This window comes from Drosophila serrata, unplaced genomic scaffold (genome assembly GCF_035046125.1).
Source record: "Drosophila serrata isolate PLE 108 unplaced genomic scaffold, ASM3504612v1 contig_272, whole genome shotgun sequence".
In the NCBI taxonomy this organism is placed as follows: Eukaryota; Metazoa; Arthropoda; class Insecta; order Diptera; family Drosophilidae; genus Drosophila; species Drosophila serrata.
Window position 1 is genome coordinate 11,142,213 of NW_028257170.1, and position 15,136 is coordinate 11,157,348.

General features: G+C 38.5%; 1 protein-coding gene across 1 annotated transcript in view; it reads right to left on the minus strand.

Annotated features, from left to right (window-relative positions):
- Window positions 1-549: 549 nt before the first annotated feature.
- sNPF-R (short neuropeptide F receptor) overlaps window positions 550-15,136 on the minus strand; it is a 33,307-nt gene continuing 18,720 nt past the window's right edge. Inside the window, exon 3 of the mRNA XM_086833776.1 lies at window positions 550-2,741. The gene's annotated coding sequence lies outside the window, so the exon portion shown is untranslated. The remainder of the gene's footprint in view (window positions 2,742-15,136) is intronic.

The following is a 15,136-nucleotide window of genomic DNA, read 5'->3' on the forward strand; positions in this document are numbered from 1 at the left end:
ATCCTGTTATGAACTTTCTTGTCGAACTTTTCGCATGCCAGCATTTTAATTGAAGGAACAAGGAACACACCTCGCACTCACCAGTTGCTGTTGTTGCTTGCACTGGCCATCGGTGTGGGATGCATGTTTGCTCAGTGAGTCCTGTTGACCCAGTTGAGGGTTAATTTCCTCCGCCGCCCTCGACCAACAGGGTACATAAATTACCTAGTGACAAATCGTCTGTCTCCACATTTTGTCCCTATTTGTCATTTGTTTGTTTATTTGATCAAAGCCTGCCAGCAGGACAGGCAACTTTGCCCCGCCGCATGCTGTGAAGATGGAGCAATCCATTTTCCTTGGAATTAGTTTACTTAGACTTCAACTTGGGTACACTTTAAGACTTCTTGAACTTGATGAACTATCGTATTTTATAAACTTTTATACTGTATCGATTATAGAGTGTTTAGATATTGCAACATATATGTATGTTGCATGGCCTAAACACTATTTGTTTTAATTATAAATTCCCCGAAAGTTAAAAGTTAGATCCGCGAATTTAAACATCAACTGTTTTTATTTCAACATCCATTATTTATTTCGTGTGTCGGTAATCCATATTTTAAAACATTTTCTCTGATACATACATTTACGATCTTTACTCTTGTGTATCATTTTTGGTATATGTAATTCTTTCAACACATAATTTCCATATTTGTTAACTCAAAAATGTTCACATTTATCTGTTTATTTCATTTGCTATTTGTTTTAATTTTTTCTTTAATTTGTGCTTGGTATTTTGTATATGGCTGCCACTTAATCGAAAAAACATTTTACAGACTACAAACACAACCCTTAACTAGTGGGTAGTTGAATCAACAACTTTATCTTTTGTTTTGGGTACCTACTTTTAAGACGATATAATTTTGTAATACATATTAGTTTAGTTTACTATGACCTATCTTATGTTGAGTTTTACCTACATACTTTAGTTTTTGGTTTAAATTTAGCTTAAGACAATTTTATAATTTCGTTAGCCTACCCAAACTTATAATTTTCCATATAGTATATATATATAAAAATGCCTTTCCGTGTTCCGATACTTATTCGTTTGTAATACATTGATACAACAGCCAACATTGAATCATAGTTAAGAATTCATAAAATGTTTCTTATTAATTACATTATGTATATATATTATATGGTTTTCCTAGGACTTAACTGAGACCTTTTTCCGCTGTAATGCATTTTGAATTACCTTCAGTTTTCGATAGTTTCATGAGTATTCTATATATCTTAGCAATACTACTTAACTAAACTAATTGTAATTACGTATACGACGGGGGGATAAGGTAAAAAAACCAAAAGTACACAAAAGTACACACTGACTTGTTTTTGAAAGCCTAATTCAAGCCAGACATAAACTTCCAAAAGCGGGGCTCGTGGTCAGCACAATTTTGCGTACTTGTGGTTTTAGCTTACATTTTTCCCTCCCATTTCCAAACTCGGCTTATTTGTAGCATTTGATGCGCTTAGCTGACAATCTTAAAGCTAAAGGTATTTGCGTTAATGGCTAGATATACTTTTTATATTTACGTCTATGCTCGGAAACACTTTACAAGCTTGTCGAGCACCTTAAACCTTACTACAATATGCCATCTTTGGCTGTCTTAGACCTAGCACGTTTTATTTGCTATAAAATATTCGGTGATAAAATAGTTTTACTTTTATGCGCACGGCTGCCAGCAGTTAAGTTAATTATTTTATTATGCACACACATGCATATGCAAATCTCGTTCGATGCCTAGGTTTTTCCTCTTTCCCTCCACTTGCCATTTCATTTTTAAATATTTAAGCGAAAATAATATACAGTAAGCTGAATACCACAGGTAAACGAATTGCGTTTGAATCGAATTTATTGGCTTTCCCGAGTGAGAGCCTGAGATGCAGGGGAAGTAGCATTTTTGATGAAGTTTCCATTGATTTAAGCTGGATGGAATTTTAAAAACTTTTCCGGTTAAATTGAATACCTGCGGCCAATTTTTCAACCATTTTTTCAATCGTTTTTTTTTGGACCGGTGGAAATCTCATCACTGTCAACTTACTCATTCCCCTCCAGTGGAAATGTTTGCTTTTTTGAAGTCAAGAAGATTATTTTTCTCCTGCTTTTGGAGCGGCAAGTGAGTGAGTCTTGCGTTGACATATTTCCACACAATTGGGCTAAAAACTGGCACACGAAATTTAATTCCGTGCGCCTGGCGAAAGCCAAACCGAAACGACAAATGTCTGACAGTTGTTAGGTACAAATTGAAAGCGACAAAGGCAGACTGCGAGTGAATTCACCCTTCGAGGCATTGTAAATATGCGAAATGGCCCGGCAATTGCCGCAGAAAATTCGGCAAAAAACAGCAGTATAAAGAGGCAGATCTGCCCCCAGGCTCAGTCACACCCCCGCACAAGCCATAACCCCGCCCAAGCACACCCACGTCTACTCTATATATATATATATACACACACACATTTGATATCTGTGACTTGTGTTGCTGTTTCAGCCAATTGCTAGACAACCTTCCCTGGCATCAGTTCCCACATCGTTGTCACTTGATTTGGCATTTATCAGCATTTTTCTACTCAACCATTCCTCCGCTCCCTACTCAGTGTGGCTTACGCAAGGACTCCCGAAATCCAGCTGACATTTCCCTGCATTATTTTGGCTTGAATTACAAATCCGTCCACGGAAATGCCTAGAAATGCGTCTCGAAAATCTGTAAAAAACAAGAAGGAATAGAAAAGAGTTAGTTAGTTAGTGAGTTACAGGTTGATGGACTGTCTTAATTGACTCAAATGAATTTTTCTGTAAATTTTCGCCCACACTTTTGGAGGAAAATAATTATCTGTAGCATCTAGTGAATATGCGTACCCTTAGGATGTCGTAATACCTTTTCCCACGCAAGCTGCTTATGCCAATTTGTTTGCCATCTTACGTCTACAAATAGCAAATCGCCTTTGAATGAGCTTATCAGAGACAATCATCAAGGCTCAGGGTGTATATTTCGATTTAATGATAACAGTAACAGAAATAAAATTATACAAAAAGCCACGACAGAAAAAAGCATTAGGTATAAAAAAACAAGTGTTTGGTTCCTTATATTTTATTTTATTATTATTAAATTTCATCTCGCGGAGATGATATCATCATCACCATGTATTTCCGGCAAGGCTGAAAATATTAATGAAGCATAGCATAAGTGGTTATTCCTTTGGCCGATATTTACCGTGCTTAAATATTGCTAGAACCGAATCATCATAATCATCTTTCGGCTCCAGCCGTCTGTCTAATTAAAGTAGCATCAGATTGCATGTTGGTCCTGGCGGCAGGATATATTTAAGCCAAGCCCCTGCTTGTGCTGCTTCTGTCATTGCTTGCCTGTCCTTGTTGACATCGACGTTCACATTGTGTGGTCGTCATCGTCATTGGCATGTCCTTGTTTCTACCCAGCCCCCTGTTAGTCCTAATTAGTAGTAACTACTTGTAGCCCGAAGCGTTAACGCTCCTTACCTTTTTTCCTGGGCAATAAAGTGCATTTACATTACGTATACGCAGTGGTGACACGTGTCTTTTGTTTCAGTAATTAACAACTCAATTATTGAATTATGAAGGAACAAAACAAATAATCAATAAAAGTTCGTTTAAAAATTTAACTATTATTATATTCGTGGAAGCTAAAGCGGAAATTAGTCCAATTTTATGGTACATAAATTTAAATCAAATCCAATTAAAAAGAAATTTGAAACCCAATCACAGCCTTGTTCTAAGAATTCTCATTTAAAATATCAAATACAGGTATAAAAGCATAATTTGTGATTGTGAGTTCTGAATTTTTAATATTTTGCCTTGTGATTGCCATTGGTGGTTTCACACTGTCCCACCCCCCCTTTGACATTTGAACATTTTAATTAAAATTACAAAATAAACCATGGAATTTTCCGCAAAAATAATGTACCAATTTCGGTTATCTGCCTACACAGTCAGTGTATCGATTTTGTATTGTGATGAAGCTATCAATTTGCACTTTGGGCTTCCATGAGATTTCGTTATGGATTATAAAGAAATCTTAAATTGGAATTTTAGTATCCCAACAAATTTATAACGTTTAAAAAGAGTTTTTCATAGCTCACATTTCTATAAATTCTTGCAAAAAATGTATTCCATAAATGGGTTTTAACAAGTGCAGTTAGTTTTTACGATTTTAATCAATTGGATTTGCCATCCATTTAAATGTTTGATTTATTTTTTTGCTTAAAAGCGTAAAAGCAGCTGGTTTTTTAATTGTTTAGCTCGATATAAATGTGAACAAAAAGCGGCCTGTCCCATCTGGCTAGCGTGCCTTTAACGACAGGTTGCCGCTGACAAATTAAATCAACTTGAATGCTAAATGGCGCCCGCTTGGGCGTTGATAATTGAAATAAAATTTGCCGCCTAACAAGGAGAAAAAGAATACAAACACCGAACAAGGGGCTGAACCGGACCAAGGTTCCAAGCGGGCGGAGGTGAAAAAAGCGGAGCCAAACAAAGGTAAACTTGGCCCGCAGCCTTAGCCATGGTCTTTGGCCTGGTGACCGCCTTTGTTTGTCGTCAACTGACGGTCCGACCACCTTGAATGTCGCTTTATTAAGTATTCATTATGGTCGCCTGTGATTGTGTGTGTTTTGTGGGCGTTCTGCGGGCTCCACTGTGTGGGTGTGCACAGGACGAAATAGGATCAAAGATCAAATATTTGGCGAGCAGTATGAGTATCTGAGTATCATTTTAACCTAGTTAAGTTACTTTTTACTGAAAATTATAATTACAACATATGATATTGATGATAGGTTTTAACTCTATTTATAACTTTATTCATATTAAATTTGAATTAGTGTTTGCCTTACAATTTTATGACAAATCCTTGATTCTTCTTTTATTTTGTAAAATCGAATTATATATAGTTAATAACTATAAAAGGAGTAACAATTTTGTTAAATATGAAGCAAAGTCACCAATATATTTTTCAAAGTGCTTTTGGGTGCGTGAAGAAATTGCTTTGTTGTGGTCGACCATTGGAGTTCTTGACAGGAAGAAGTTGGCAATTGTAGAATCTCTGGTTCAACGAGGTCCACCTCCATGGGTTTGGACCCTAATTGCCAGCGGCACATTAAGGCTTATGTAATTAATTTTAATGATTGTACTTTTGCGCCAGTTTTCGTTTCCAGATACCCCCGAAATGTGGCCCACAAAAACAAAAGTTTGCTTTTATTGCTTTGCCATTGTTCGTGTTTGTGCTGAGATGGGTTTCCGCCATGGCACATTTCTTCATTTTCATTATTTTTATATGGGTTAGTTTCGAAAAGTTGTATCAGCAGAATCAATACCGCATAGCAATAAAATGTTTAGCAAAACAAAAGAATAAATAAATCAATAAGGGATTGCAGTCTACAAATAAAAACAACTTTTCCAGCCCTACCTTGTTAAAATATCAAACAAGAGAAATAGATGTTAAATCAAAGCTTAATCGAAATTAAATAAGATATAATAAATCTTAATTAATTAATAGACCTTGTGTACGCGTGTATGCATTCATAAAAACACACAATACAAACCTGTAACAAGTAAGTTATAAAAACAAATCAGATTATTAATGTTTTAAATACATGAATAGGGCTTCCCATGAACACAGTTCATTTCTATGTTTCGCTCTTTTAAAAACCAATAAGTTTGCAGGTTTTGCAAGACTTTCTATTTGCTCAGAGAGAGAGTTCCCCCAACAGAATGTCCCCTGACACAGTTGTTAATAGCCAGAGCGCTTGTACCTCGGATTGCTCATATCTTGTAATGGCAGCCACATGCGATTGTCCTTTACGACATCTCCTGGCTGGAGTGTATTTTAAGTTGGCCGCAATTACTCGTAGGTGGCGACATAAACAAACCCTGGGCCGCCCGCCCGTACATATGTCAAGTGGCTGAAGAGGAGGCCACGGATGCCACACTCAGACAGCTGCACAGATTCCAAGGACCCCGGCTCGACAACTCGACGAGGATGTTCTTTTTAATGAATTGCGATGGGGACTAAGTTTAGCCCACAGATATGGACGACGGCTGATTAGGATGTCGGGGCATCTAATGAATTTTGCACAGGCAGTACGAGTAATTAGGCAAAACAGGAAGTGCCGAGGAGACGGAAGGACGTAATCGGAGGACGGGACTCGGAACGGGATCGGATGACAGTTCAATGACAGTCGCCGACACGTGTCGGTCTTTATGTAAATGAAGGTGTCACACTGACATCACCGTTTAATGGAACGTTATCAGTGCTGCGCCGAGGCCTCTCGGCACTTCATTATTTTTATTTGATGTTTAAATTATGCCGAAGGAGGAAAAGCGTTTTAAATATTGCAAAAAATTACTCAATGTATGCATGACATGGGAACATTTAACGCAATGAAATTTAATGAGCCCGAAATGACGCATTAAATACCAGGACGAGGCCCAGCGCCGGGCTAAGGAAGTGGGCGCTGTCAAAGGCGCTCCGAAAGTAAACTGATGTATTTTTAATTGCTGCATACATTAAAATAGATTTACATTACAAGAGCGAGCCAAAAAGAGAGCATCGTCCCGAGAGTGGGGAGTGGGACGTGGAAGTGCTCTACCCTAAAAAAAGGATTCACAAGTCAGTGTGTGGACAGCTCGCATGCAAATATTTGCCGCCGCCAGGAAAAGGCCTTCCCTTTGGTCGGGTCGACAGAGTTCAATCTTGGTTAAATCCATGCAAATCTCCTTGGAAAATTCTGCTTACTCAACTCGGAGTGATGGACAGTGACCTTGTGGCAAGTCCATAAGTCCCTGGGCCAAGAGAGGTCTGAGCTCTTGAGCCACGTGCTTATTTTAATATTCCGCCTAGAGCAATGCACTTTTAATATAATTCTATTTCGGGTAAATCGGGCTTATAAGTTATTTCTGAATATTTAAGCCAGAGACGCGTTATTAAGTGGAGACAATGGATCAAGGTATAAATATAGCAATGTCACAGAGAATACGAGTTGAATTCTTAATCAAGGTAAATGCCCTTACAATTTTTTCAAATTTTTCAATGGAATGATAAGTCGAAAAGTAAAAAATGTAAAAAATATTGTTACTAAATCTGATTAGTTTTCTTGACAATTGGGTTAGTTATTTTGCCATTAGTGATATATAGTACGTTTTTTGTTCAACAAGTGATATCTTGTAAGATAACTGTCACTTCAAATTTCCATTTGACTTTTCTCAGCTTCCCAGTATCGTAATACAAACTTGCGATAAATCGAGTTCTTGTCGCAGAAAACCCTTTTATTTCCTGGTTAACAAAGTTGTCCCACCAAGCACTTCCGACACTGATTCCTTCAACTTGTTTTCGGTCATTTTCACGCCTCGCTGCACGCCATAATGGACAAAAGGAGCGATGAAAATGGAAAATCGTTTCGAGGGGCGCTGGAAAGTATGCTAAGGTTTCTTTTTCAGCCACGGACTGTATCTTGCTCGGCGGTGGCGGTGATATATCTGCAGTCATAAATATCCGACGGCCAGCGAGTCACTTAGACGCTCAAACGATGTGGCATTATTCAAAATATTAACTTAAACTTAGAGAATATTATGAGAGCAATAAGCGGATAGCAGTTATTTGCCGGGGGGACTTTTACACATTTGTTTTGTCTCTTTTGCGCATTTTAGACAAAATTAAATTTCTCAAATATTTCCCCCCCTTTACAGGACATACACTCAAGTCTCCCGGGGGAATCGTGAAGGACTTTCGTTGGCTGTGGTTTGTCAGAGAGTTTATAAAAGCAATTTGCCTGAAGCGGGCATTCGGGCGGGGTTAAGCACGGGCGGGGAACAAGCCGAAAATTTAATTTTAATTCACTTTCCGCGCTTAAATAATATATAAGTTTGGCTGGTCGGAAATTGTCAAACGACAAACGCTTTCCCAGTTCCCAGTTCCCAGGACCAATATCCTTCATTGACATGCCGGGCACGTAGGGCGGTGATTGTTATTGTGGGCGGACAGTCGAATCAAAACAAAACACCGAGCCAGCCAGAATGCGGAAAAGCGAGTGTTCACTCAATTCCGGAAGCCATTAAATAAATATGAACCTCCGATAAGAAATTATGCGGAACTAGCCGGAGCTATTGGTTTGTGAAAAAGAAATAGCACATTGTTTGTTTACACTAAAGGACATAGCATAACATTGCCGACAATATTTTCCTATGAACTGTCATGTAGTTATAATTAAATTTATTTGGCTGTCGATCTTATGGAGAACAAAAATATGTGGATTATAGCCTATCGATATTTTGGACTTAAAAAATGTATTCTTAACACTAAAAGATGGGAGCATATTTTCGGTTAGAATAAGTTATTATTATTATTAGTATTAGTATTAGTATGTAGATTAGTATTTCCATTCTGAACGAACCACGGCAGATCGACTCCAAGTTCATTGAAACTGCAGCGGAGATTGTAGAGGATATGATCCAAACTTATCCTTACAAATTCGCCAAGACCTTGCTAAAGAATTCCGTGGTGGATGTCTACGTGAGGTCAATGTGAGTATGTGTCCCACTATGAATGTCCCCATCTACTCAGAAAAGTTTCCTAAGATGTTCTCTGATTTGATTCGTTTTTAAAGCTGTATATAAACCTAAAATTTTGTAATATATGTAAATCTAATAGAAGTCTAAATAAGGAGTATATTACCTGGGATGAGCCATACAATCTTTCTTTCTTTAATTTGGTTTAATTTTTTAATTGCTGTGTTTTATATATACTATATAATACTAAATGGCATTCCTGGTTTCACATGCAAATACCTCACATCTACTTCCCTCACTGCTTACTGAAAAACTTTAATTTAACATGCTAGTTTTTTTTAATTCTTCTACAGCCTAGGACTTTTGGAGTTCCTAAATTACATTTAAAAGTCTAAATTACAAGTAAACAATTATATTGTATACACTTTTATAAAAATGTGTGTTATACTTTATCGAAACATCTGAGTAAAGTTTATACATTTTGGAGCAAGTCCAATGTATCAGAATTAATTGGTAATTAAACCTTATTCGAAGACCATCCATCACGAGTGCCACACACACACCCATCAATCTCGTTTTAAGGTATTGAACTGTAGTTGATTTTAAAGCTGCTCGTCCTCAAACTGTCCAAGCAGCGATTGATTTGGATCGCGGTGTCTGCTCATCATCAACCCAATTTCACAGCCCACTCAGCCTGATTGTCATTCACGGAAAAACCCGGCGAAAATGAATGATGGTTTCCCCTGTCGCTTGTGAGAATGAGATGTCTGTGGCTTAATGACATGCAGGATGTCTCAGCGATGCCTCAAAAAAAAAGAGAATAAATAAACAGGAGCAGAGGGAAGTTCCTCTGTCTGGATGCGATACCCATCTAGATCGCAGCACAAAGTGCAACTCCTGATGTCATTCTTGATTAAAATGATGCTAATGCGCAAGTTTTCTTCCTTTTTTTCTTTTTACTTTCACTCGGTCATTTAATTATATTTTTCTATCGCTTGATTTGCCCGTACGATTGTTGGTTTAATTTGATTGATTTCCTTCCAATCTTTAATTAGAATTCTCTGCAAAAAAAACATATAATGAGGTGAATCATGGCGACTTTGTGGTTGTTGCGAATACAACAAAATGCGAGGGGAAAAAATAAATTCATCTCGTGACACATTTTTTTCCCTCAATTTTTCTACCTTGTGGCGCATTTTTGTTTTTACCTGGGCCCCATGAATTATGAGCCGGAAATTTGTCAGGATTTTTGTCTCACGATGACAGGTTTAGACCATGACAAGCTTTAGGCATTGGGGCTTCGTGAGGAGATACCATGAAAGCAGAGTTATGTGCCCCAAATTGAGATTTTTCGAGCGATATATAATTTGACATTTTCCAGAATGTAATTTATTAAATTTATTTACAAAAGCTTTCTACCAATCTATATAATAATGTTGCGTAAAACAGCGAAGAAATAGTGTTTAATTTCCTTAAATTATACATAAACTTTCGACTTACACTCGCCAAGTTTAACACTTTAAATACCCTTAACCAGGACATCAAGCAGTCACGCCTTTTAGGCCACTCAGGAAGAGAGAAAACCCTTGCCTTTTCACTGTTTTGATAATGTTTTAACCGGCTTTTGTAACACATTTCCCTTGCCAAAAGTTTATTTTTCTCTCTTCTCCCTGGCATAAAAGTTTTTATGGTTTTCACTACAGCTTAGCGGAACAGTGTGTATGTGTTTTAGCCACACTGCAGAGTATTAAAGAAAAAGTCTTTAAGAAACACATTTTGCAGCGTCCCATCAGCATAATGGGGCAACATTGTTTATTCTTTACCATTCAGATTTCTGTTTGCCTTTGCTCGCACATAAATTAAGAAATGGCTAAAAAGAAGCCCTGTCTCTGGCTCACCGATGACAGGCAGAGGCTCTTCAGTCAAGCAAACTTTTTCCCGACGCCCTTTAAGTCCCTGGCAACGCCACCTGCTGACAGGTGGAGTCCTCCTAGACACTCCCGGGTACCCGGCCACCTCGGATAGCAGGTACTCCCACACAACCTCCTAGCACCCGACTCCGACTCCGACGCAATTACCACGCCCGACTGCCTCTCAGCTCGGTTTGTTGGTCCGCCTTGTTTTTCCCTGTTTTTTTCCGTTGGTTTTTCATATTTTTACACGGTTGTCATTCGAGACTCTCGGCTGCATAATTATGTATTTCAGCCTTTTGAAAAGCATAGGCACTCATTTGGCACTCGCATCAAGCAGTGAAAGACTGAATTCCAATCCGAGGATATGCGTGAAATGCCGGGCAGAATGTGTAATTAGATTTTGGTTATTTTGAATCGAAACGAGGGCACGTCAAAGGATTTTGTGGCCCACTCATACTTGTCAGTGCTGTGTGAGTCCTGCCAAAAGCCAAAGGCCAAAGGCCAGGGGGTCAGCTGGGCCCATAATAACAAATTTCCTGCTCTATTCTCCCGAAGATTATTCGTGCAGAAATTGTTTGTTACTCGAAGCCAGTGTTTTGGTATTTTTGCTTGGCCAATTATTATAAAAGGCATTTCTCGTTTCATTAAACTGGTAATTGTTGGCCCGGCGTCCTAGGCAACGCAGTTTCCCTTGGCCGAAATTGCCTTTTTTGGGGACTTTAATAAATGCCAAGCCGCAAGCATTTTTAATATTAGCTTTGGTCCGCCCGCCCCCTTGACTTTTGTCTCGCCAATCATTAAACACAAAATTTAATTAACTGTTAATAAAGCAGCTAATGAAGACAGCCCCGGAGGCAGCACCGCCACGCCCGCCACATCCCATCCCATTTCCACAGCCGGATGAGCCACTGTCAAGTTAATATTGCCTTTGGCTCATATTAAGTGGCGCTAAGCTCCGCTGTCAACACAGGAGTCTAGGAGAACGGGGCCAGGACTCAGTTCTCTGCCAAGTTACGAGTGTATGTGTCGGGGATCAAAAGGAAAACTTCGAGCATTCATTAAATGTACGAGTTTATATACTCCTCCATGTGGGCATTTGGTTAAAGCTGCCCAACCTGACTGACCACTGCCAGCCACGTCCCTCTCATATAAGTCATGGCAAACGCCTTTTATGGCATTTAATGGAGCATAAATTGGGCTCTCTTTTATAGACAATTTTCATCAATAACAAAGACAGACAAAATGAAGGGAGACATTAAGTTGCTACACTGACGCACTTTCCCTCGATTAGCCAGATGGACACTCGAAAAAATACCACCTATACCTTTAAGTTGGAAGAAATCAAACTTTGTATTTCACAAGTTCGAGAAGTAAATCAATTTCCCGCTTTCTATATCGATATTCAATCACTTCTGGCCCATAAATCAAGAACTTATTGAATGGAAAGTATAATAATAATAATAACAAGAATGGTTTCCTTTTCACTTGTTCTCCAATCAATATGAATATTGAAAATCTTTTAATTTGATCAGCTGCGCTCGACCCAGTGTAAATCGAATGGCTGCCAAGTCAGTTAGAAAGTCCTGCGGCCAAGCGAGTCCTACGTGCCGAACATATATATATATATATATATCCATCTTAACCCCTTGCTGTTGGGCTAGGCAATTGTCGTGGGTCACTTGGGACAAGTGAGTTAAGCGCTGGGACTGTTTAACTAAGTCTAGTCCAACATGTCTGGGTGCCCCATAATCGTTGGCCACATAAAAAGAGGCAACAAACTGACGAATATACGCATGTTTATATGTATGCACACTTTGAGGAACAGCCAGTCCGACGGCAGCCCGACAACAAGTCAATAAAATTTATGACCATCAATTTCAATGTGTCGAAAGTTTTCCTTCTTTTCTTCCACCAGCATTTCTCTGCGGACAGGCGACTCCCTAAGGGGTCCTGACGCAGACGGAGCACGGTCTCTAGTTTTCTATAATTTATGCCGGCGGGCGAACAGGAAAATAAACTTTTCGCTCATAAATTTCCAGCAGCCTGTCCTTAGCACCTAATCTGGTCCACTTTAAATCCGCTCTAGGTGGCTAGCACCGGAAATAGAACTCCATCTTGCTGTTGTCCTTTCCGCTTTCCGTTTTAATTGTTTGCCCAACACCTTGGCTAGTTCCCTGGGTGGGCCGCCGTCATTGTTGTTGGTTTCAGCCCTGCTTACCCAACATAATAAAGCTTGTTAGCGTAATTGCTTAATTGGCCAAGATCGGGTCCCATCGCCGCATCTCCGCCTCCTGAGGAACTAATGGTCGTGTTTGCCATTCGTTCAGAGCCGATGACCATGTGGGCTCCAGCACTCTGGCGGGCAAACACAGGCCACACATTAAATTGCTGGCTTTCTGCCCAAACACTTTGAATTGAGTGTGAAAATGAAGACGTAATTGCATTGGTTACATTAGCTTTATCAGTCGATTTGTGGGCCAATGCCACAGCTACAGATATACCACATAATATATTCTTTGGCTGAGTAAATGGTAGGAAGACGTACGAAACTTGAAACTTATACAAGAAATATTAATTAACCATATTTAGTCTTTAGTTAGTAGAATCTAGAAATTGTAATACTATATTCGTTTCCTTTTCGTTTCTTAGAACGTCTCGTATCTGTTTATTTAAAGTTCCCTTTTCTGTAGCTTTCCACAAAATCTTAATCAATCACTTAAATTTCAAAGGTTTCTTTCGGCTTTCAATGATTTTACCAGAAACCCAACTTGCAGATTTCTCAATTAAGCTGTTCTATAGCCAAATTCAAACCAATCAGATAAATTGAAAATCTGTGGGTAAATCCTTGCGGCATCTGCCACACTATCGATTATCCCATGAAGACGAGAAGGCGGGAAAGAAACGTATTCAGGCATCAATTAGAGACTTCCAGTTGTGCCATTTGGCCAAAGGGAACTTCATTAAACACATTTATTTCCGCACAGGCACACACACACACTCGCAGCACATGTATCTATCTGTCTGTCATTCAAGTTGGCTTATTCAGCATCTGCCGACAGCATAAATACGATTTGATATACCTAGCCTTAAGTGCCCCAAGTTACGGGAACTCAAGTATCCTTGGTGGCCAGAGGCGCGGACACAAGGGCTTACATTGAATGAATATGCAGAAGGGCACAAGTTAAGTTGGCCTAATAAATGCATAATAAGTCACTACAAAAAATATATTAGAATTTTTTTAGAATTATTTTTTATTATAATAAAGTTGGAAAAACCTCTTTTACTTAGCCTCTCTGTGTGACGTATGCATTAAACTCCCTTTGAAACGTTGAAAGAGGGAACACATGTTTCAAAACACTTAAAATCCCCGATTTCGAGGACTGCGACGATCGCGTGAACAAGTAAATGTTGGGCAATAATTTTTTTTATGGCCAGGCAATGCCGAAAGCATTTCACATCGAGTGTAAGTACATATTGAAATAATGTTATTCCCCCCATGCGAGGGTGTGAGTGTCTGTCTGATAAGCAGCCAAAGTCCTTGTTATTGTAGCCGTTAAATCCACACACGGAATGACTGTGGGCGTGGCATGTTTGCCATACTCTCGATATTTATGCCCTTGGTATCGCTTTAGTATCGGTTTAATCAGACTCTTTGATTTTACAACACCATTATGCACTTTTAGTGTGATTGATTGGAAGGGGGGAGCGGTGCCTGGAAAATGGAAAATGCAGCTCAATTCACTCCAAATGCGGATTCCGAATTCAAATTCGGTTCGGAGAATAAAACAAAATGCGTAAAAGGTTAACGAGAAGCAATCATAGCAGTGCACAATTTGGCCTGAAGAACAATATATCTCTTTTTCATATAGTGGGGGAAAAATCTTCTCCGCACTTGCAAACCTTTAACCGAAACATGTTTGCAATTTAAATAATTTTCGAATCGAGGTCGTCTATAATATATATTCGTATTCGTATGCAAACGAAATAATTGTGGAACACTCTGTACGAAATATTTTTTATATAATTTTAATCCATCACAAAACAAATCATTTTTACTTTCAGTATTTTTTTATATAACGAGAAAGAAAAGATATCAATTATGTTTACAAACTCTTAATTAAGTTCAAATTAAATAATTTGAGACTTCAATTAGTTGAAAATGAATTGTAATTTTCTTACAAGAAATTTCCATGCCTTAAATTTTATATATTAGCCAACATATTTATTCAACCCCTGCCCAAAAGCGAACGAAGAATTTTATTTCCATTAAACCATTCGCAATTTCTGCGGTTGTCATTGGTTTTGAAATGTGGCATCATGGGTGTGGCAGAAAACTTACTGCGGTGAGTGTTTCAAATTGTTGCAATTTGATCTAAATAAAAGCTGAAAAGTTTGTGCCTAACACTTTTGGTCTGCAAACTTTCCAGCAGTTATCAGTTGCAGTCTGGCTAACATTGTTCGGGATCGAAGTCACAGGGAACTTTTTGCAACCATTTGCCATTAAGAGACAGGGACAGTTGCACAGAGAGAAAAGACATTTACTACAAAATTCAAATTTCTTTTTTGTATAGAAATAATATTGCATTAAATCGGAGTTTTTCAGTTAATCCATTATATTTTAATTTTACAATCCGTATATAACTAAAAC